This window comes from Sinohyriopsis cumingii, chromosome 11 (assembly GCF_028554795.1).
Source record: "Sinohyriopsis cumingii isolate HCF-2022 chromosome 11, ASM2855479v2, whole genome shotgun sequence".
Taxonomy (NCBI): Eukaryota; Metazoa; Mollusca; class Bivalvia; order Unionida; family Unionidae; genus Sinohyriopsis; species Sinohyriopsis cumingii.
In genome coordinates, this window is record NC_142971.1 from 40,407,743 (window position 1) to 40,432,976 (window position 25,234).

The following is a 25,234-nucleotide window of genomic DNA, read 5'->3' on the forward strand; positions in this document are numbered from 1 at the left end:
TATAGTCAATTGTGTGTTGAAAATTTCATTAAACCCACAATATTTGAGTGGCCCTGAGTGGCCAAGTGGTCTAAATCGCTCACCGTTATTGATCACTGCCATTTCACCTCTATCTGCATGGGTTCAAGTCTCTGGCTCAGTTAATGTGGGTATGTGAAAAAGCCTGCCAGTAGCTTCTCATGGGTTGGTGGTTCTTCCCGGGGTCTTCCTCCACCAGTTATACTGGCTGCCATGTATAGCCTATCTTGTGCTGAAAAAATGGCGTCAAACCCTACAACAACAACAACATTTGAATTTACATCTAAACTACAAACCCAGGGCAACTGTGGTAGCTTATATGGTAGTGCACTGGATTTATATACCCACCCAGGCCAGCCACATGTACACTTTGTAAATATATTTGGTTTCTAATGCTTCTGCATTGTATAGCTAATAATGTGTCGCAAGTGCTGTTAAAAACCAAGCAAAATTAAACATTATGGTAGATTCATCATAGATTCAGACAAGTGATAAGCAATATATACCTCAATGCTTCTCATTTATGCAACAGCATGAACATGAAAACGGAATATCTTTTGATTGATACATGCTGATGCATATGAAAAGAATGGTGAAACAACAGGCAGTTACTAATCACTGTAGTCTGTCAAAAAATGTCATTTTTGAAGGTGCCAAAATGCATCATCATATATTGAGTACTTCTGTACTCACTTGGGGGCTGACCATTTACTCTCCAGGGGTGAGGTGTGGTGTCCCAGTGGGGGGGGGGGATATAGTCCAAATAGCAAATATTCTTGCTCTGATTTGTTGAAAAGAAGAAACAAAGAAAAAAAAAAACAATTAAATTCATTATGAGTTTGAAAAATAAATTAACTTGAAGAAAAAATATATTTAGGTTTGAATAAAAATCCTAGCCCCCCCCAACCTCGAAAATCAAATGTGCACAATTGTAAATCTCACTGCCACATTTTTTATATATAAAAAATAGAATCAATAACACAAACACTGAAACCATATACTTGGACTGCTGCTAAAGTTGTTTCACTTTCTATATATACAAGTTTTGACTTCAACAGAAACCAGATGAATAATTGCATCAACCTGTTATCTGCATGAATCATTCAGCCCACCTGAAACCAATAAACTACCTGTCAAGCCACAAGATCCAGGTGAGAGTGCTAACAAAACTGTTCATGCTCTCTACTACTATCAGCCAAACCATTAGGAGCATAACAATGCAAATAATAACCTACTGATTGCCTGGTATGAATCATGGTCAACCAGACTACCAGTAAAAGTGATAGAACAGCCAAACAGTTTGATTTTGTGGCTTTAACACCATTTTCAGTACATGATACATGTGCCCAATACATCTTCTAGAAGAAAAACCATGTAAGACCCTCAGGAGAACAACCGAACCTGGGGAAGCTACTACCTTAAAAAATCACTGCTCAAATCAAATGGCATACACACTTAAGTCCAGAAAAAAAGTAATAAACTAGTAAACTTAATATTATTGTTATCTGGATCTATTCAATTTTATACCTAAAGATTTTAACACCAAAGAATCATATACATTAAACTTTATGTTTCACTGATACAGCATTATAAAACATTAAACAATTCAGTGACACTGAAACCATACTGTACAAAATAATGCTAAGAATTCACCAGGAGAGTTGTGACCTCTGGAACAAGAAATACATGAACCTGTTCCATCTTCAATTTTTGAATTTACTGCCAAGCTGTAAAATACAAATCTTTAAACCTGAATGAGAGTTCCACATCACCCCCAAACAACACACTGTCAGTAGCATGATTAAATGTGCAACAATACAAGGGATAAGAGGGGACCATTAAATTATCTAGGGGTTGGGAATTTTTAACATAATTTTGTTGCCCCCCCCCCCCAATTCTTACTGATTTTTAGAAGAAAACCCAACTAATTATATTGGTTAAAATAGCTGAAACAAATCAATTATTTTGAGGTGCAAAAATATATGTGTCTCCTAGATTCAAAAGATAATTCAGATGCCACCCCCCATGGTTGGTAACTAACCCACTGATGGCAAAACAGTCTGTTCTGTATCTTTGACAACCAGTCCACCAACAGACTGGTGTTAGAATAACATTCAACATAATGTTACAATAAAGCATACAATAATAAGTAGTTTCACTCCAGTCACGTCAATAAAGAAATGTACCTTTCTCAGGTGCCTAATTAATAAGTACCATCAAAATAGCTATCTGTATTCTAGCAATCTCTTGTTTTGGATACAAAAAATCTGGTGTCTGAGCAGTATCAACATTCACTTACATACTCCAGTTTTATGTGCATGGTATCTTGCATCATTGGCAAAGCATTACCAAATAACACTTCTACAACACTCAGACTATGGATACACTTAAAGACTGATGCCAAGAATATTTCAGGTACAACTAAATATTGTTTTTGTGAATCATGTATGGTACCACTACTGATATGTTCCCTGCCTTGCTTTAAAAATTTTGATCACAAGTTAAAAATGAACTTATATTTAATGATACCCCATCCCCTTTTCCTTTTCAACAAATTAAATGTTCTTATCCTTGCAAATATTGTGTGAGATACACCATGTTTGGATGACCAAACATTTATAGAAGCACCTGCCTATTTCTTTTAGAAGGATAGTTCACTTTCAGAAAGTGCACTGGACTGATGATAGCCAGAATTAGTCACTTATAAGTCTGACTGAACTTATACCATGATCTGCCCTTCCATTCTGTGACAGCAGATCAGGGTCCATGTTGTTGGCAGTTAAACTGAACTTCTATGTCAGTATATATGGTACTTGTTTCAGCTAAAATCGTTTAGACCAGTGTTGACTTACATTCAGTCAACAGAACCAAGTAAGAATTCTGCCCAATCTCTACATGAATTGTTTTCCTGCAACACTATCAGCTACAACACTACAAGCATGCCATATGTGCTAATAAGATGGGTCCAACTGTAGAGACTCTGATCTGCAGCTGTATAATGTGCCAGCAGATCTGGGTCTGCGCAGTATGTTAGAGTGATCAGATGAACAAACAAAACAGATCCTGATCTGCAGGCATATTATGCAACAGCAGATCAAGATCTTTGTTTTTGCAGTTTTTTTTTTTTATACTTCTAAGAGAGTATATATTGTACCAATATGAATTTATAACCTGCAGACAGCATCAGTCTGGTCTCTATCTTCCTCAACCAGCAAAAGTGACAGAGCAGAGAAATCAAAGAAATCATCAAACAACCAATCTTCTCCATTGGTATTTGTAGATCAATACAGTTATAAATCATACAGAGGATAATGATAAATTTCCTACATGCGCAATATCTCAGTTGCATGTAGTGTTTAGAGTCTACACCTCCGACATTCCACTTTATGCGTTTTAACATATTGCTGCTAAAATTAAAGGCTGACGCAATATTTAAGACAAATAACTGAAAATCTGTTAGGTCTGACGTCCAAACAGACAGGTGTTCTGTGCAATCTCTACAGGGCAGAGATAATCGTACAACCATACATCTCGCTAGCCATGGGTCATCAATGCACGAAGTTTAAAACACGGATTGATTAGCCACATATGCTAAACGTCAATGTAAAATGAAGTGGATCAATGAGCCTTGGATAGTGAAGATTATAACCACGTATAAATTGTGAACACACCAATGGTCTTGTGATATATAACAGTAACATCATCATTACAATCAGCAATGTAGATGCCACAATGATTCGCTTGGCATATCAACATGGCAAGAATCTAGGAGTAAAATCAATGCATTCCAATCTACATATCCCTACTGTATATATCTACATAGTTTAAGATAAAATTTATGTGGAATAGACATCACATGCCATCATGAACTGGTGATCAGTTGCCATTATGAATTGATGATCTTGCCATTGTGAATTTGTAATCACTTGTCATGAATTAGTGATCACTTGCCATTATGAACTGGATCACTTGCTATTATGTACTGGTGTGAATTGGTGATCACTTGCAATTATGTATTAGCAATCAGATGCAATAATGTTGCTGTTGTTGTAGTGTTTAATGCCATTTTTCAGCACACAAGAGGCTATGCATGGCAGCCAGTATATATGCTGGGGCAAATACCCAGGAAGAACCAATGACCCACAGGAAGCTTACTGGCAAGCTTTCTCACATACCTACGGTGATCAAGCTGAGACTCCAGCTCACATAGAGGTGAGATGTGTGAGTGATCTTAAAGGCCAGCACCTTTGCCCTCTCAGCCACCCTGGGCCCCTAAGAGTTTGTGACCACTCGCAATTATAGATTCCAGCAACACCCATTATGATCCCCAGCAGACATGATGGAACTACTCTTCCTTTTTAAATAAAATTTACCACCCTTTTTATGATTTCTTGTACAATTTTTTTTGTGAAAGTATTTTGAATAACTAATTGCCAAAATCCCAATTTAATCATCCCACAATTCTAAATCACAAATATCTACAACACTTAGAAGTAGTGATAGTGAATGAAAAATTAGACAACCCATACACAGAGACATGTGAAGAACCTAAAGAAGATTCTACTGAAAGTTTCATGTCATTGGGGTTATTTGGATGTATGAGAGATTTATTTTGGTCTGCATCCAGTATTTAAGTGATATAGTTCAAAGTACTTTATCCAATGGTTACTTGCCCTTTGAGAAATGGTCCATTTAGTGATAAAATATATCTTTTCATAAAAAGGGTTACTAAAATAATGGACAGTTTTAAGCCAACATTTACCAGCATGATTAGCAAGATGGCTCCTACTTCTTTTATTTTCAATTTTTGTTTTTAACAAGGCACGATTCGAAAAGGCAAAATCGACATACAAACTGCTAATATAGATAATGAAAGAAAGCCTGATTTCTGCTCTTTCCTAAGTATGTATATTTCATAATATTTGCTAGAGCTGTAAAGAATTTATTCCAACTACTGTAATATGCACCATTAATTATCTGTTGTAATATAACTGCAAGTCACCTACCAATATGGCTGCCAATAATGTCAGGTGATAAGGGTCTAAACCCCCACCCCACAATGAAGTTCCAGTAGCTCATTATCAAAGCTGTAACTAAAGTAGGATGATTAAGCAAAAACTATAACTGATACTGTGAAAGACATCATGATATTGTACTGACATACGACAGCCTATTGACAAAATAGACAGTTTTGATATGGAAGCCAACAATTTACTATCTACACTATTGGTATGACAAGGACTGAATGCAGTAAGCATGAAACATGCTTCTCAAAAATGAGAAAATAATTAGTGGACATTAAAATTCAGACACAAAACAAGTGCACCCCTGAAAGTAGTAGGATGATTAGCAGCCTTACAAAGGAATACTGTACATGTATTTAACATGCAAGCAAATAAATAAAACATGATGTTTCTTTAATCCAGAAATTTTGCAAAGTTGGATTTGGCTTGAATGTTTCACAACATTTCATTTGGACACTGCATTAGTATACATGACATGTCAAACATGAAATTAAAGAAGCATAAATATATATACAAAACTACATGTTCTGAATTGGTACTAACAGGTGCCTCGCTTTGTGCATAGCATTAAGAGTTAGTGTTACAACTGGTCGGCCTGGTGTCAGGATAATGTGACTGGGTGGATCCTGCCATATGTCTGTGGCATGATGCCGCAGTGCTAGACATCACTATAAACTGCCACATTGCAGACATCGTGCCGATATGAATGGAAAATTGTTAAAAGCTACGTTAAAAATCCAAATTATATCACAACACATCACATGTTTTGTTCCAAGTGGACAGAAAGAATTAGTTTGATGTGGCATATGTCGTGGCTGTCAGGACAAGATGTTATGTTCCTACGCCATATCAAACGAATTCTTTCTCTGGCTCAGAACAAAACACTTATGTGGTTCTGTATTTATTGCTTATTCCCTTTTCAGTCATACATTCTTTTGTAATGAATACTTTAAAAATATGAAATAGGCACTTGGCAATTTATGAAAACTATTGTACAAGCTCTGAAAAATCCCAATGTAAGATATTTTAACTGGGGCTAAGGCTCCGATAATTGCTGTGAAATTGTGTCATCAGTCTGTCTGCATTGCTGAGACGGTGATTTAGTTTTGAGCTTTGAACGTTTCAAAAATGTTGTAGGAGACATGAATTAATTTAAACTGCAGTCATCTGCAAGTGGATTTTTCCTTACTTTTCTATTGGAGCATAGGTTTTGGACCAGTAAGTGACCATTTTTTTCATGAACCATATATACTGAATACACACACTCAACTTCCAAACAAATTTCATGGCAAACTGCACAGAATACAACTACTTAAATACATTTAGTTTTATTCAGAAAGCTCATTAATTTGCAGTCCTTTCAAACAATTTTTCTATTTTCAATTTTCATTATGAGAAAATTATTGATGCATTGAACTAAGAGGTGATAATTTAAGTACATATCTTAAACAAAACAAAGATTCAATCTCTTTCTGACAAATGCAGACTAGATTTTTAAGAATCATCTGGATACTGTTTTTTTAAAAGAAAATTCTTAATGATACTGTTCTGTTTTCTTCTCTTTATTTTTTTTACTTGAACAGTAAGCAAGAATCTAAATGGTAAACAAAGCTACAACTCCCAAGTGCCCCAGTAATGAAAGTCTCAACAAAAGGGTAAATAAAGCTACAACTCCCAACATGTGCCCCAGTAATAAAAAGTCTCAACAAAAAATACTGTAACAAAATGTAATTCTTCCATCTTCGTGTCATACTGAAGATAACTGCCACTCTCTGTGATAAGTCAACCTTTTTATGTTGCAAATGTTTGCCAGTTTACAAAACAATTTGATTCCACAGTAATATTAACAAAGTTCCTAAACTTAAACTTGTTCCTTAAATATATGTGTATATATATATATATATATATATATATATATATATATATATATATATATATATATATATATATATATATATATATATATATATATATATATATATATATATATAAACAGGGAGACAATGCTTCTTTGTTTTCTTTTCTTTCTGGTCTTTTCTTGTGTCAAACATAACCTTACCCGATGACACCACTGATATAAAGTGCCTATGACCTTTCTGCCCCTGGGATAATTTTCCCTTTCTTTGATAGCATGTGGAGTGAAAATGTACACTTCCAATGACATGAAAAAATTGCCTTTGGCAATCAAGATCTATTATCTTCTTTTATCAGATAAATTACCCAAAATTTATCAGTTATATTATGCAAAAGCCACCCATTTAGACCAGAAGTCTTACGGAACTGCATTTGCAGGAGGGAAAAAAATAAAAATAAAAGACTGTTTAAACATTTTAAACAAGATTACAGCCCACCATTCGTTTCGTTTTTGTATTTACTGGTTGAGCAGAGATATTGTTCCTTCACTATACAGTAGAATTGTCAGTGAAAAATATCCCAACTCAATGAACCTAACAAATGGCTTAACAGAGGAAGGAATTTTTTTACCTATTTATTTTGAAGAGAGAGAGAGAGAGAGAGAGAGAGAGAGAGAGAATGCTGGCATCTATATTCTACTGTATACTGTATGATAATACACAAGTCCCATTAACTTTAATCAAGATTATCTCTGGAGAAAAAAAATCTTGAACATTAAAAAAACAGCATAACCCCCTCTCAGACAAAACCTGTCTGACCTCCTAAAATTACCTGTCTGGCTGCACATTTACCTGCCTGAACTTTTCTATTGTATTGACACATGTCAAATACACATTTAACTGAGCAAAATATACAGAACTATAACATTTTATTTGTGTTAAGGAAACTTCTGAATGCATCAAATTATGCAAAACATCGTAATTTTACACATTTATTCCAAGTTGCCAGCAAATTCCTCCTGCCATAAGCACAGTTTATGCTGTTATGATGGCACATTTAAGCAATATAAACTATGATATTGGGGCAAGTTACAAGTAAAAGGCAAAATCTACAACTTTATAATTAAGACTCAATCTAGTATGCAAGTTTGTGTTGGGCGTTATTTGCCAAGTACACTTGAAAAAATACAATTAGTTCCAAAGCGGACAGAAAAATACCTAATTATAGTCTGCTAAGGAGCTCTGAACACAGACCCAGATCTGCTGTCCCATGATGCACCAGGAGATCTGCTTCCTCTTATTATTCCAGTGCATCAGTCTTTGTGCTTTGATGCATGTTAAACAATGGTGAATATGGTATGTGAACTGTCCTGTGTGTATACATGTACATGTATGAACAAACATAGTCTATTCAAAATGACAGAAAGTGAAGGCATGCAATTAGGTCTAAATTCACATTAAACACATTTTCAATTAGTTAAAATCTAGGATAAAAGCTAATGATATTAAATATTTTGCAAAATGATGAAATTTTTATATTAGACCAGTTACCAATTTGTGGCAATCCAAACCCGACATACTTGTAAGCATATTTACATTCCTATCAAAAGATACCTTGCTGCCAAGAAATATAATGCCTTTCTGCAGGGCCTAAGTAATTTAATACACATACCTAACATTGAAAATTTGTTCCCTATCAAAATACTGCACACTGAGCAATTTGTGGATCAAATTTCTGTTGGAGAAACTTAGAAAGCAAGGTTGTATAAATATTTTCTGCCACTAGACTAGGCCAGGTAACTTAGAAAAAGTGATACGTCCAGAACAATTCTTATTGGTCCCATTATTTTCCAACATACATCAATAGTACATGTACAATGAGCTTCTCCACCTAAGACTACTACATGTCACCATCTCTGACCAAAGAAAACATTAAATGCCTACCTTGTGTTTAATAGTCCTCTATGTAGGCCCTCAACACACTAAATTAATGTGCAGAAACCATTATTAGATGTACCAAGACTGTGGCTCTGACACTTCTACAACAGTTTCTCTATTACTCAAAATACAAGTCATCCACAAAGTTTGATAAGGAACTTACTCTAGGATCAAAGGGTATTCTGCAACATCCGGATTTTAAACCACAATGACCTTGACCATTGACCCTAAAATCAAAAGACCTCTACCATACCTTATGTGCAAGCTGTCCACAAACTTTCGTCTAGGTACACTATGTGTAACTAAATTTATTATATACAAAAAAGACTTCTTTCATAGTGACCTCAACTTCTGACTTCTTTTGCCTCAGAATATATAGTTTCCTGCTTACCCCCAAATAAAAAACAACCAGTTTTCTAGTCCAGGTCTGTGATGTAGAATTCATGTTATTATGCAGAAATCATATTTCATGTTTCATTCATGGTGACCCTGACCCTTGACATTCTTCCTTATCTTGTGTGCAAACTATCTGCAAAGTCTGGCAATGTAGATGATAGAGAACCCAAGTTGTCGTGCAGAAACCATTTTTCCAAAGACATTTTCCATTTTTGACACAGTGACTTTCACCCTCTGACCCCAAAATGGAAAGTCTTCTTCCTTACCGAAAGTGCAAGTCAATTACAAAGTATGGTCCAGGTAATAATGAACTAATGTTATTGTGCAGAAAGTATTTTTCTTTTTTTCAGTGACCAGGACCATAACCTTTGATCCAAAACCACCAACAGGGCTCTGCAGTACTTTAAACTGCACAATATCAGATAAATAAAAATGAGTGCAAACTTGAATTATTATGCAGACTCTTTTGTTTTTCTGTTTCCTATTCCAGTAACCTTGACCTTCAACACCAAGATTAAAAGGGATGTTCATGTGCCAGCCTTCCACAAAATTTGATAACTGTAAATGGTAGACAATCAGTCACCTTTTTCTTACGCCAAAGTTTGGTAGATCGTGGAAAATTCAGTTACTGCCCAAAAAACATTTTTCTTCCTTTCATTCAGTAACTTTTACCAATAAGCTTTTGATCCCGACATTGATTATTGGGTGAATTTTTATGACGTCACCAAATCTGAATATTCCTTGCGTATTTATTTGATCATTTGTGCATCAACATTGCACATAAACTACAAAATGAGCCATTCCTCGACAATTTGTAAGAAATTTTCAAAACCCTTTTTAACTTCTTTCTCATTCTCAAGGTGCAAGCCCATCCACAAAATGAGGCAACTGTAGATAGTGGAAAACTAGAGTAATTGTGCAGAAACAAAACTGGTCTCGTTTGGATGGACAACATCCTAGCTTATGATGTTGTTGTTGTTGGGTTTAACGCCATTTTTCAGCACATGATAGGATATGCATGGTGGCCAGTATTAATGGTGGAGGAAGAACCTGGGAAAACCCCAGAAAGAACCACCGACCCACGAGAATCTACTGGCAAGCTTTCTCACATACCCATATTGGCTGAATCCGAGACCCAAACCGGCGCAGACAGAGGTGAGATGGCAGTGATCCGTAACAGAGAGCGCTTTAGACCACTCGGCCCTAGCATATGATACACTCAGCCTTGTGAATAACAAAAATCACTCATAATGGAGTCTTAACTCGATCTGACCTTATAAAACTATGGTCCAGGATATACAGTAATTAAAATAATCGCTTGAAAGTTATATATCACAACAGGTATAAATCAAATATGCATTTTATAAATAACATTTTGAATTCCCTGCAAAAAAAGAACAACTATATACACCACTCCCTCGATAACTTGCTTACCCGCTTGTAACGTGGGGTCAGGTGTCGATCCCATTTTTAAACCAGAAAATATTTAAAACAATTGATCCCTATTTGTTGAAGTTGAAGCAAATCATGATCAAAATTGGTAACGGAAACATTGATGTATCGCTCAGTTTATCGTCGAAAACGGTAGATAGGACCTGGAAATTTTAATCAACACTATGAAATATCAAATTTAAAAATACATCATACAATTTTTTTACATTTTCTTTCCAAACGACATTCCTAGTACACTGCAATTAACGATATTTAGGAAATTTTGATCAATGAAAATGTCAATCACATTGAGTAGATGCAGTATTAAAATAAAGAAATACAAATTAAATAATTTTTGTATGTGTCCTCTTGTAATTAAACATAAAATGCATCAATCTACCCTAACAGCTATGCCTGCATGCATTTCTCTGAGAACCTAGTTAAGTGCCAACGTGTTTTGATAACTGACTTGTGGAAGTATTTGTTGTATTGCTGCACTGAATTAAATACTGGCCTCCATTGTATTATCACATTAAATGTCTTTTGAATCAAATAAAGGAGGTGGAATAAAACGAAAGTTAAAAGGCATGAAAATCCTACAAACTTAAAATCTAGTGGCCCCAGTCATGTTGGGTGATCTCACTTCATTTCATGAACTGAACACTTATAAATGTTATTGTGTATGCAACATAAACTACCTAAAATTAACCGACTCTTTCAAAACTGTGATCAAATATAACAAGGCAGCCAAGCGAAATGAATACTTCGCAAAATAAAGAGCTTTATTTCACAGATACAGACCACTGTGGACAAGCGAGTTTCAGATAATTCTTGAACTGGCACTTAGAGATATCCTCAAGAATGATAAAAAGTTTCATTATTACATCCAATGAAATCATGACATCAACACTGTACTAACTGAACAATACAGAAATTGAGTTTTAACATAGACGATTGTCTCACGATCAAATGTCGCATGTTTTTGAAAAACAGGAATCTTGTTTGGTGGTTTATCAACAGCTAGTCTAGTTCCCTGCTCTGTGGACTCCCGATTTGGCAAGATAATATTCAACACCACTACGGGAACCAGACCCATCAAGAAAACAAAAAGCAGTGACATAATACATAGATTTTTTCGCGTAAACTTGATGGATATTGAAATCAGTTGGAAAGATCTTTCATATGTTGGACATTTTGAAAATAAATGTTATTTAAAAAGAATAACAAACGACTTCATCAACTTCATTAGAAAAAGCGCGTTATTAAAAATTATTATCGCTGTCATTGTAAAATTTGGATTCAGTCAATAAACAGCCCAGTTCCCTAACGCCGATCCTTGCCCCCCCCCCCTTCTCGATGTCAAAGCAATTATTTTTCAATTTTTGGAGGTCCCTCAGTAACTCGTGCCTCGATTATGGTGCGGTCTATGTTTGCACAAGTTATCAAGGGAGAGCTGTATTAATTTGACTTGGTTATGTCACGTGACCAAAATTCTCTCAAATGTTATTCACATAAAAGTCCAATTTTTTACAGTAGGAACTTATGTATGGGCACTCACTGTAGTTTGCTGCACTACAGGTAGAGCCATAACATAGAAGTAGAGACACCTGTGCTAGATCTAAGGACAGCTGTTCTAGCAGGAAATATACAAAGAAAAGGGAGAGGATGAGGAGAATAAAAACTTACTGCAAGCATTTACAACAAAAGCAGATGCTGGAGGAAATTGAATACTCCAGTAGATTCATCAAGAAAAGCTCTAATACACCTTTACAACTGACAGTCCTAGAACTTATGATAAATTTCTTTGTGCCCAGAATGACGAGAAGTTTGAACAATTTACCAGTCCAGTTGAATCTTCGCTAGTCCTTCCCCCATTACAAAACAAAATTGCCGACTGGAGACAAATGAAACTTTACTAACCATTGGACAAGTGAAATTATGAAAACTGATAAGTCCAACAGGAAATTTACTAGCCTTGGGCTAATTTCAAACCTTGATCAATCAAACATGTACACAGGTATTCCCAAGCAAACCATGTGTATACTCCCCTGTAATCTGAAAATGTTGAACTTGCAAAACTTGTGCCACCAGTGATCTGTCCATGTCAGTCCACTTCCTACATAATCAATACTTGACCATCCATCCTGGACTAATCTAAATAATTATATAAGGGTTGTTGATAGGAGGGCAGTGGGAATAGCAGTTTATCTACTGACCTGTATCAAAGAGATTGGGCAAGTCCATTCAAGGGCAGGTATTAAGAAGCCAATGTCATGGAAAACATGACAGTAAGAAAAGGATAGCTTAGCTGGGAAACATACACAGAAATTGCATATCAATGTTCCATCAGGAGTTCATATAATATAGGCATAATAAATCTGGGATCTTTTTCCATGTGTATTGAATTGAGGACACTTTTTGAGTCCTACTGCAAACTGTACAAACCCAGATCTGCTGTCACCCAATATGCCAACAGATTGGGGTCTGTTCAATTTGTTAGGAATAATCAGTCGAACAAAGAACAAAGACCCTAATTTGCAAATGCATTATGCAACGGCAGATCAGGATCTTTGTTTTTGTTGCAATTTGACTTGACCTATAAGTGAGTATATATGGTACATAATGGACAACTTTCCCGTCTCTTGATGGCCCTTTATCTATGTGCAAGTTCTGCTGTGTTGACCTGCATACCAATATAAAACTTAAAGCACAAACAAAAATGTACATACTTTCATCAAAGGGTGTCCAACCTGAAGAAGCTTACTTGAATTCTATGATGATTACAAGTTTTCTCACAACAAACATGAAGGTTTCATATATTTTTTCATGCCTCAAGCATTAAACTCATTATATCTTCCTATCATCTCCGCTTGTGTCTACTGAAGCACTGAACAAGACTGAACCATATTAATACATTATACAGACTCTCACACAAGTTGAATCCAACTGCAACCAGAAAAAGGCTAAGACAAATAATCTCATAATATACAGGCAGTTTTGTTTTATCAAGTCTAATCAGTAAAAGAAACAAAAGAAGACCTGATCTGCCTGCACATTATGCGATGACAGACTGGAGTCTTTGATCTTTGCAACAAAATTGGACTTGGATGCAAGTATGTACATTACGGCGCTTGTATTTTTTACCTCTGTAAAACGTCACACACACAGTAATATCAGTTTCTAAAAATAGCCATTTGGACAAGTTAAACCGGTGTAATGGCATTCAGTATTTTTTTCCGTGTTATTGTTCGTATTATTGTTCTTACTGAAACCATGTACCAGGCGTTAAATTTGTTAATCTGAATATGAATGTACATTCCAATATTTAGTTACAATCAGGGTTAAGCCAGCAGACTGTATAAAACAGATCATCAATTTTGATGAATCTTTCTAGAACAGTATAATACACAAATTCCTTGCATCTGATCACCGATAGATGTACCCTAAATATTTTTAGATGAAAATTCCAAGGAAACTGTCTGCCCCCCCCCCCATTAAAAAGGTTGATTAAGCATTCTTATATGTAATTTATGTTTTAAATTGAGCGGTGTGTATGTAGGAAAGTGACTATTTTTTATATTTTGTTTAGTGCGTAAAAATACACTCTGCTTAGTTGATGTGATATTATGCATGTATAATCTAGAAATGTTGCATATATATTCCATATATTTAAAAACAATGCATCAATGTTTGTTTTGGTGGGTTTTTTTGGTATTATGATTTAGTGATTGTATTTACTTTTTCTGCTTCTGATGTGTTAATTGGTAGCAAAGTTAAGAAAAGAGAAAATTTTTGTTTTTATTTTAATGTCTGTTTTACAAACAAATCGTAATTTTGAATGACAGTTTAGAACATATAAGAATGAATTATGTTCATCAGAGTTATGGTGTTCAAAAGAGCAGCACTGGTTGATTATATTTATACAACGTGGATAATACATTTCCTTAATTAAAAGATATATCCAATTAAATTGTATGCATGTATTGATGGAAACAGCAATGAAAACTTCTGTCCCTAATGATGACAACGACCCTTAAAATGATACACATTTTACACACAAAAATATATATATATATATATATATATATATATATATATATATATATATATTCCTTTAATGTGTACATACAAGAGTTTTGCTAACGTAGATTTGAAAATACAAAAGGATGACAAAGAAATAACATGTACAAAATTATTATTGTACACACTCATATATTAGTTGAATATATCAAAAGATTACATAGTGAGGGAAATGCACATAAAAACAACTTTATTTTTGCCTATATGTCGTGAATTTCTATGTGTTACTATGCGTCTCTTGGTGCTTTGTCCAAAAACAATATGGCGGAAGCCGGGCACAGTGATGTTATGGTCTATTATTAGCACAAGGTAGATTTAAGTACAATCGCCATTCAACCATGGATTGTGGGTGGGGGGAATTACAGGGGACAACCACCTGTGTTGAAAGCATACTCTATATAACTGTGTGGTGTATGGACAACATGCTGTCATGGATTGTACATATCCAATCCTTTCCAGTTTTGTATAAAATCCACAAATGGTGTCAAATATTCCATTTCAAATAATTTAAAGAATGGCGATAATTGCAATCATAATGATTATTTGTTCTATCATACATTTTTGTTGGGCCCCATGGATGAAGTCATCAGCATGCTGAGTCATGGAACATGTCACTTCAATAAAACTGTAACTGTAATTAATAAAACAAATTTTAATAAAAAAATTAATGCTTTGTAAATGGAATTATACATCCATTTCACAGCACATTTCAAATATGCATAGATATAGTTCATGTCCTATGCACAAGAAAAATATGTAAATAAAATAAGCCATAATAGTAGGCAAAACCCAATATTTCCAATCTTGTGTAGTGAAAGGGTCTCAGGTCCACTTAAATAATAGTATCATTCAGATTATATTTACATATCAATGGCTGGAGCTAGTTGACCACTGCATGGCTCCAAATGATTCCATTCCAATAACCAGGCAAATGCACATTAATACATGCATGGTCAATGTTCTCAAATCTCTGGAAGATCAGGATCTATGCAGTCTGGAGTAATTGGAAGAAACAAGCAAAACACAGGCAGACAAGTCTATACTATTTTCAGTTGAACTCGACTTATAAGCAAGTATATATGGTATTATATTTTACATTTGTTCACATAATGGAATACATTTCCATTGTTCCCCAAAAGATGGGATTCTTTTGTGTGAGGTTATTGTCATTCTGCTGCATATGTAGAGCATGCAGTTGAGCTTGTGAGGTCACGAATGCAATTTTTCAGTCTAAACCTTTTGTGTACAATATTATACAAAAGCTCAGTCCATATTATAAAATATTATACCAAATATCTGTCCATATTATACAATATTATACCAAATCTCTGTCCATATTATACAATATTATAAAAAAAATCTTTGTCCATATTCTGCCCTTTATAGTCACCACATACTTGGTCCTTCTTGTTCTTTAACTTTTAGTTACCATATATACTCACTTATAAGTCAAGTCAAACTACAAACAACAAAAATTCTGATCTGCCATACCATAATGTGGCACAGATCAGGGTATATATTCTTTATTCTACTGATTACTCCTAACAAACTACACAGACACAGACATGCTGATGCATTATGCGATGCCAGATCTGGGTCTATGCACTCTGCTGTTGGACTTGACTTATAATTGAGTATATATAGTAAAGTACCAATGTCAAGTTGAGTGATGGGTGTAGGATTACTGTATATATTCACTTACAACTTAGTCTTAGATCCAACCGCAAATTGCACACACAAAGATGTGCCAGTGCATGTGTCAGCAGATCTGGGTCAAAACAGTTTGTTAGGAGAAATGAGGAGAACAAGCAATGGAGACACTCATCTGCCAGTTTATTATGCAATATCAGATCAAGGTCCAAGTTGTCTGCAGTTGGACTGAACTTTTAAGGGAGTATATATGGTAGATGGCAGTGCTTACATTTACTTACAGCTGGTACAAGACACCATGCATTGTTTTGACCAGTCCCTTGGAGCTATCTAGAAACAAGTGATAAATGTCTTTCTTTGTCTGCTTACAAAAAGAAGAGTCCGACCATCTATATAGTAAGATCCTTAAATCCTTAGTGAATCACTAAAACACATTATAACAGGGTACCTACCCACAAAATAAATCCAATACTCAATGTGATAAGGACTATATCCTGCTGTTAGATACTAAATAGCTGTGATTTATGTTTTGTACATTAGAATTTGGAATTACATCATTCATGGTTCCTGTCTCTTTTCTTCTTATGAATGTCCCAGAAACCACTTGAATTCCATTTTTCCTTTTGGTGATATCATGGCTTGAACTTAAAACTGATACGAGAAGGCCACCATGTATTGACAGTGACCACTTTTTAAATTTCAAGAACATATGAATAGATAAACACTAGGTCCTAGATGTATTGTTTGTCCTAAGCAAAGATAGTAACCATAAAGAGATTAAATTATGGACTTATTCCAATATCTGACAGGTAAACAGTACATGTGGCTGTACGCACTACACAATCATACATTTTTACACATATCACATCCACAGCATGTGACAATTTCAGGCCTTTAAAGGTAGAAACATTGATAAATTCAAAGAAGCAATTTGCATGCCATGCAGAACTCACCATAAATAAATCCTCAACAGCATTGCTCCGTAATAAAATCCAACTATTCCCGGTTTTTTATGCTTGAAATTTCACAAGTGTTTATTCCTGCCCACTAACACCAGTCTGGCCTGCCCAGAGTTGGAGACAATGAATGGTCCCCAGTATGAAAACCCACACTAGTTACAATGCCCCCTGGTGTTTACCTTGCACACTGAATCATCCTCTTTGATAATCTATGAATGAATGATAAAACTACCTAGGGCAGAGCTAACTCTCAAAGTCCAATCATCTTAAAATAGCATAACAATAATGTAGCAAAAACCACCAAGGCATAAAATTGCCAAATAAATTGTACCAAAGGTGAAGTATCAAATGGCTTTATTGTGCTATGTAAAAATAGGTTCTTTAAAATGTACATTCTGAACAAAAAAAATAACAAAAACAAAGGAAATAATGCAGATCATATACTTAAAACCGAAACAAAAAATGGGAGGGAAAATAAAATGTAAAACAACAGCTGCCTAACTTAATCTTTTTGAACACAATATTGATTTTCTTCCCTTCATCCAGATTCTTGGAAAGGGTTTGTCCACGAATCATTTCAAATTTGATCGCTACCTGATGTAGTCGAGTATTATTAGTGAAGTGATCAAGTCTCCATTACAAGATATTTGCTGATTCATTAAACAGAAAATGGCTGCTGAAAATGAAGACAGATTTGAATAATAATTTGATCAGTATTATTTATTTGCATTTTCATTCTTGATAAAAGTCTTATAATCATTCAATGAAAGATTTTTTTGTTAACTTTTGATCATTTTACCAGTAATTTCCAAAATATAACTCTTTGCATCCTTCAAAAGGCTCCCCACTATCACGACCAATTACAGAATATAAAAAAAAACCACAGGGTTGACACTATGAGCTAGACTAATGTCCTTAAGGTTGACGTACATGTGTATCCATGAAGAAAAAAAAGAAAATACAACAATTAATTTAATTAGATGGGTACTGTTTCCTAATAATAGTTCAATCTGGTTAAATTTTGCAAATGACTGAGACAAAATCTCACTGATGACAGAGATATCACACTGAAATAGTAAAACGTTTTATATGAAAAACTTGAGGGACTGCAGATTTTTTCCTTTCTGAACAGGTGCCATTCATATTGAATTAAATTTAATTAAAAAAAGAGGTCATAACAATGGTCCTATATGTGCAAGCATGCTTTTAATCAAGTGTCTGTTAAGAAGGGTTTCACCTGACAATTGATTCTTATTTCACTTAAGCTTAATATTTTTTTAATGAAATTTCCCTCATTTACTTTTTTAAAACAGATATATAAACTCTGGAATTACCAGATGGAAAATAAAGTTCATTTTCCAAATTATTCATCAAAAGAGATGTGCACTTACATTTGAAACTTTTTACAAATTTACACGAAGAAAAATCCTGCTGAAAATATCAATGGGTTTTAGCTTATATGGAACATTTAGTGATAGTACTATTCATAACTTGTACATTACTATCATCATTTGTCATTATTACAAAGAAACCTATCAAAAAGGATACCCAAGACACCACACAAATGTATCCATTGTAAACAGGTGTTCCTTATAAAGATTATATTAAAAAACATGATGAAATTAAGAAAGGTGACTGACAACCTCTTCTTGATGGGCACATATCCTTAAATGGAGGTATATATGCAAAGGCAGGTTTCAATGCACATGTAATTGTATTTCCAATTTTTCCTTAAAAGGCATTTTTCATTTGGGAGTGTCAGTTATGTTGGGTGGCAGATGTAGGATACAGATAACAGGTCTGAAGCAAGAAATGCAAATAAGGAAATCCATTTTGCAAACAAAGGCAACTTGATCAATATTTCACAAATGAAGAACTACATTTCCTGACAAGGGAGGAGGCAGTAAGAAAAATCAAGGAAGGACAGAAGAAAACAGTAACTGAAGGGAGCTGAATATTATGGTAGTGAGCAAGGCATAATAATGTATAATTTTTCACCTTTGTTATCAAAGACCTGTCTCTCTAAAATATCTCTAGCAAGAAGTAATCAAAGAAAATCACAATCAAATTTACCACTGCCATACCATACCATTATCACCATCATGTCATGGAAAATGAATGTAGTATTTTCTTATCAGTGGAGTTAAATATTATTTTAAATGTCTCAAACAAGGCCTAATTACACTGCCAAAATGCCAAGCAAAATGAATCTTAATGTCTGGCTTAAGAAATGAGTGGTCTCTAAGGTAATTTACTACAGTATAACCAAACGGTATATACTTGCTTACAAGTCGAGTCAAACTGCAAACATCAAAGATCCTGATTACCAATTCATAACATGCCTGCAGATCAATGTATGTTTTTTTTCTTTCCCCTACTGATTACTCCTAATGATCTGCACAGAACCAGATCTGTTGGCCCATTATGCGATGGCAGATCTGGGTCTGTGTAGTTTTCAGCTGAACTTGTCTTATAAGTGAGTATATATGGTAGCTTCCAGCCTCCATAGTTTCAATACCATATTGTTAGTCAGGACCAAAAATAGTAACTGTGATAATTAACATCTTTTTTATTCAAGTCCACACCCATTTGCTGAATTACTCATCATGGCCATGTACCAGCTCCAGCTTTTCTCAAGACTTGTTTTTGTTCTGGCTTCATTACATTTATTGAACACTCCCAGCTGCCAGTGTTTGATATGAGTTAATGTGGTTAATTAATTCAAGACTGAAGCACAATGCTAATTGTTTATTTTCATAACCTTGAAATAATTACCATGTTGTTTTCTCTAGGTATGTCATACAAAAGCATGTTTTGTCTTTCAACAAACCTCTTCACACTGATTCTACAGACTAGGGTCAGACCAAATTAATTTGTACATGTACTTCAAAATTCAAGGCAAAAACAATTATGCTAATGTAATTTGTCCACCACTGATTTGGGGGGATTAAAATTTTCAGAAGTGAAGAATTTGCTCTTGTGGTAATAATTTATTGTTCTTGATTTTGTTTTAAAGTTCGCCATTTACTGTGGATGCAGTTGCTGAGATTTTCCAAGTTGGATTTTTAAAAATCAGTTTTGCATATTTTGGGAGTTGAATTCCCACCAAGAAACAAACAGGATTTATATTTAATTTGTCCCCTCCCCCATCTTTCAGAATTTAGCTTTAGAATCATATTAATTTGGTACTGTCCTAGAAATCAGATGTTGAGTACAGAATATTGCACAAGTTTATAAGGTGTGTATGTGTGATGTGATGTGATTTTCATTTTTAACATAGCTTTAACAAATTTTCAGTCATATCGCTACAGACATGTAGCATGATGTCCTGTTACATTATACTGACACCAGGAAGACCAGTCCTAACACTAACCTCTTAATGCTGAGTGCCTAGCGATGCATCTTTAAGTACCATTTTTGTAAGTCTTTGGTATGACTCAACATAGGTTTGAACCTGCAACCTCACACATCTGAGGCATTTGCTCTAACCACAAGGCCACCGGAAAATTATGTACTTGCTATTTTTTAATATATTTTAATGGATTTCCTTTTTTTAATTATATCTTTTGCTTACTACAGTCCTAAACATTTAGTGAAAGAAATAAAGAAGAAAGTTATCTTTTCAAATTCCCAACTCAAGTCTTCAAGGTAACAAACAAACTGACTGAAAAATATGTTGCCTAAATAAGTCACAGTCAAAGTACAACCTGACTAAACAAAATTTAAAATGATCAGGTGTTTAAAATTCATTATTAAACATTAATTTCAAACAAATCAATCCTGTGTTTCAACAGTAATCATAATCGTCTGCAGACAAAGAACTGGATAACCTAAGGGCTGGATGGAGTCCTAATGACCTGATACATGTTATAATATGCAGACAAAAGAAATGGATAACCTAGGGGCTGGAAGCACATGACTCATAATTGTCTGCTATACATTGTAATATGCAAACAAAAGAACTGGGTAACTCATGGGCTGGAAGCCTATAGGAGTCATAATCACTTTCTATGTTACAATATGCAGACATAAAAAACTGAATAACCTTGAGGCTGGATGAACATGTGAGTCATAACTGTTGGATATAATATATTATATAATAATACACAGACAAAAGAACTGAATAACCTAGGGGCTGGAAGCACATATCATTCATAATCATCTGTTGTGTTACAATATACAGACAAATGAACTGGATAATCCTGGGACTGGATGTGCATATTATCAACATTGTGTATTCTGTAATTAAATATTAAAAAAATAGCTACTACCCATCTGCTGAGTTTGAGTGTACTGCAAAAAATGAACTATAAAGTCTATTTAAAATATTTAGAGCTGAGGTGACTCAATGATCAAGGTATTGGACTTGCGAGCTCAATTCCCACCACTGAATCAAGCCATACTATTGGGCCTGCCATGTCCTTGGTTAAAGTACTTTACTTGCCTCTCCATATTATAACCTTAAATGTGTTGCTGTGCCATGAACACCCAACCAAACTGTTCAATGTGTGATTTGAATTTTTAACATAGCTTTAACAATTTTTTAGTCATGTCGCTACGATGTCTGCAGTGTGACAGTTTATAGTGATGTCTAGCACTGGGGCATCATGACGCAGACATGTGGCATGATGTCCCACCTAGTCATATTATCCTGACGACCAGTCCTAACACTAACCTCATAATGCTGAGCACTGAAAGAGGCAGCTGTCAATACCATTTTTGTAAGTCTTTGGTATGACTCGGCTGAGGATCGAACCCACGACCTCCCACATCCGAGGCGGACGCTCTAACCACAAAGCCACCAGAATGGTTACCAAACTGTTCAAAACATCCCAATTTCCATAATCATAACAGCAATTAATAATGGATAATAATAATAAGGACTTTGTATAGCACCTAATCTTTAGAAGCTATAAGAGCTTTACAACATTAGACAACACCTATAACATAAAAAAACCCATATATAATGATATTATTACAAAAAACAAACACCATGAAATTAGAAAACACAAAACATGCTGAAAATATTTAAGGTAGGGAACATTATTAGGTCTTAAGTTTGTTCTTACAGTCGAAATAAATGAGTTTTAAGAGAACTCTTGAATGGGATCACTGTCTTTGTGTCTAATTCAGTGGGCAATTCCTTCCACGTTGCTTGCCTGGTATGCAAAAGAACGCTGTCCATATGACTTTGTTTTCGTAGTGGGAATAATGAGCATACGATTGTCAGAAGAGGAATGCAAATATCTTGCTATATGTCACCAATAAATACTTTGGCCAGGAATAGAACACATAATTGGTGGGTTACAACTGGGCCTAAATCTGGTTAAAAGTAAACATTTTAAAATCCATTGAATTTTGTCAGAATGAGTTAAAATGATCTTGATACAGTGTTTCCTCACCATAGACAAGATAAAATCCTCAAACTGCTTAACCTGCAGCCATATAAACAGTACAGTGTACATACATTTTTCATTTTAAAGTGTATTCACCAACTGCTCAGTCGATAAGAGGGTTTGGCAAGAAAGGACTCCTCTTCAGCCTCCAGTTAAGGGTTTAAGTTGAGGATGTGGGTAATTATAATAAGCTTTATTTAAAAAGTTTTAAGGGCAAAGAAAACCCGTGCAATAACAACCAACCTACAACTGCATGGCCGCAGGACCCTAACCCATCTTAGTCTGAAAAATATCTTTATACAACTAAAAGATTTTTATCATCATCAACATTTTATAAAGACCGGCAACAAACCAAATATGATATTGACCTATTGACAACCCAAATATGGTATTGACCTATTGACAAACCAAATATGGTATTGACCTATTGACAAACCAAATATGGTATTGACCTATTGACAATCTTTTATTTATGTTTTAAATAAACATGCACAAATGAAAATAAAATTAGTCAAATATCAATTTGTAAACTTCTGATAATGTCTGAAATGAAGGAATCAAGACATAAACGAGCCAAATTTTATAATAAAGACTGGAAAAACTATAGAAAATTGTGCAATCAGGTCAACTTTTCAATAGTTTAATCACAGAAAAATTACTATGCAACAGTACTTCTGTCCAAGAAATGAAAGTCTAGCTCCTTGTGGCAGTATATCTGAATAAGTTCAGTCCATTCACTTTTGCTGGATTATGACAGCAGCACTGATAACTGACTTATCTAACCTATTCTTTACCAATACTGAAAGTATATATTTTATCAGTGAAAGAAATGACAGTATTCATGACTTAACCCCAGTTTGGCTTTTGCAAGGACTTAAGTTCCTGATGATCTACAATTCGTGCTAGATATCATGAGAATGAAGCTCTTTACACTTGTAGCAAAATCAACGTAAAAGCATCTTGTGGCATGGATGAGGTGGGACATTATAATCATCAATTATAGCAAGTTCTGTAGTCTATTTGATAAATCTCAATATTAATTCAGATGTTTCTGCAGATAAAATGAATGGTGCTAAAAGTATTAAAAATATTTTTTTAAAGGATGTTGAAGTGATCCTGGAAACTACAGGCCCATCTCTATTCTTCCTGCTTTGCCCAAAAATGTTGAAACTTTTTTAACAAAACAAGTTTATTATTACTTTTTCCCTCTTCCAAATGAAACAATCAGGATCCTTCAAAGAACTTTTATGTCAAACAGCTCCCAGAAAATTAACTGATCTATGGCAGGAAGAAATGAATAATGGTAACCTAACAGCATAGATCTCAAATTCAAGAAAACCTTTGATCTAGTTTTTCATGATATTCTCCTGCATTAGCTACACTCCTGATTTCTTGACCACACAAACAACTGGCTAAGTTCACGTTTATGTGACACAGGTTTAACATTGGTTTTCTGGATGATTGCTATGGACACCAAGCCGGTGCTTGAGGAGATGTAATGGACAAAAGTTCCGTTGTACCTTTCCTGACAAACATATTCTCAAGTTTGACTGAAATTGGCTCAGCCATTCAAGAGAAAAAGTAGAAAACCAGTTTCCTATCTGGTTGCTATGGAAGGCACACCATTGCTAGGGGAGCCATCCAAAACAAAATTTGGAAAGAGCATGTAGTAAGAAAAAACCCAGCCATGTTGGATCAAAATTGCCATGCTGTTCTAGAGAAGGAGTCACAAATAAATTTTCGATAAAACTGCTAAGGAAGTAAGTCTTGCTTACATGTGAGCCATGCTGAACAATATTTTATTACAGCATGTCCTTTTAAACATTTCTACCAAGTGTGATCAAGATATGCTCAGTTGTACAGGAGAAGCTGAAAACAATTTTTCCATTTTGGTTGCTATGGAAGCTATCTGAAAACAAGTTTTCCATTTTGGTTGCTATGGAAGCTATTTGAAAACAAGTTTTCCATTTTGGTTGCTATGGAAGCTATATTCTTTGCTAGGGGTGTCACTATTGATGCAATTCTGATAAATTAAGATCTAAGGAACACTCCAAATCTGAACAAAACTGACACAATCATTGTAGAGAAAACAAAGCTACTGACGACAAAATTTTCATTGATCATTCGTAATAATTATTTCTGATAAAAACTAGTTTGCCTGTTCTTGTAAAAATGTAAAAAGTGGGTTTTCCAAATGGTTATTATGAAAGCCACACTACTGCTAGGGGAGCCACCCCAGAGAAAACTGATAGAGCATGTCCTATCAATTATTTCTACCAAGTTTGATGGAAACTGGTTCAGCCATTCTTATGGAAGCCAGTGTTGATAGTGGAGCCACCTTGTACTCAATTTTGAAAAAGCATGTTTGAGAAAACAATCTGCAAAGATTGATAAAAATTGGTGCATCTGATGAAAAGCTGAAAATATGTTTTCAAAACAGTTGCTATGGAAGCAACATTGTTGCTAGGGCAGCTACCATAGACAAAATT

The 25,234-nt window shown here is 34.8% G+C and overlaps 1 protein-coding gene across 5 annotated transcripts in view; it reads right to left on the reverse strand.

Annotated features, from left to right (window-relative positions):
• The window catches only part of LOC149787985 (dystroglycan 1-like), a 215,035-nt gene that overhangs the window by 100,998 nt on the left and 88,803 nt on the right, over positions 1 to 25,234 (reverse strand). The window contains exon 1 of one of the 5 annotated variants that reach the window (XM_089974257.1): positions 17,344 to 17,493. The exons of the other annotated variants lie outside the window; for them this stretch is intronic. The gene's annotated coding sequence lies outside the window, so the exon portion shown is untranslated. Of the gene's footprint in view, positions 1 to 17,343; positions 17,494 to 25,234 lie in introns of those variants that run through there. 5 annotated transcript variants of the gene reach the window in all.